Below are 698 nucleotides of genomic sequence, written 5' to 3' on the forward strand. Positions count from 1 at the left end.
GCAGTTTTCTTTCCTAGATATTACTGCTGTCTTGCCTCTCTTTTTCATGGAGCCCTGTTTCACAAGACCAGCCTGTTTCACAAGAAAAAACATTATTAACTAAATCACCAAGAGCAGTGAAAAGGACGAAAGAGAAACAGATTAGAGCTTTAAAACATATATGCCATCATGACTTGGCTCTCATCTACTGCAAACTACTCCACTTTTCTCAGTCCAGGAAGTGCTAAGAACCCAGGAATGATACTACAGTTCTAGATACCGCAACAGAAAAAAAAATTATTAAGGAGCAAAAAAAATTATGGCAAAATTCAGCACAGTGTTTGCCAAAAGAAATATAGTTATTTCCACCCCAGTCTTCAATTAAAAAGGCTCAAATTTAAAGCACATTGTACAGATAGGTCGGTGGCTGAAGACACCATGGTCCAACAGGAAGACACCCTAAATCCTCTTGATTCAGAGCTTGTGTGTAATCACAGAACCATGAAATAATGAGGTTTGGGAGAAAACTCTGGAGATCATCAAGTCCAACCCCTCTGCTAAAGCAGGTTCACCTAGAGCAGGCTGCACGAAATTGCATCCTGGTGGGTCCTGAGTATCTGCAGAGAAGACAACTCCACAACCTCTCTTGGCAGCCTGTTCCAGTGCTCTGTTGCACTCTAAAGTTTTTCCTCACATTCATAAACCAGTGGATGATGTAA

Source organism: Heliangelus exortis, chromosome 5, assembly GCF_036169615.1.
Source record: "Heliangelus exortis chromosome 5, bHelExo1.hap1, whole genome shotgun sequence".
In the NCBI taxonomy this organism is placed as follows: Eukaryota; Metazoa; Chordata; class Aves; order Apodiformes; family Trochilidae; genus Heliangelus; species Heliangelus exortis.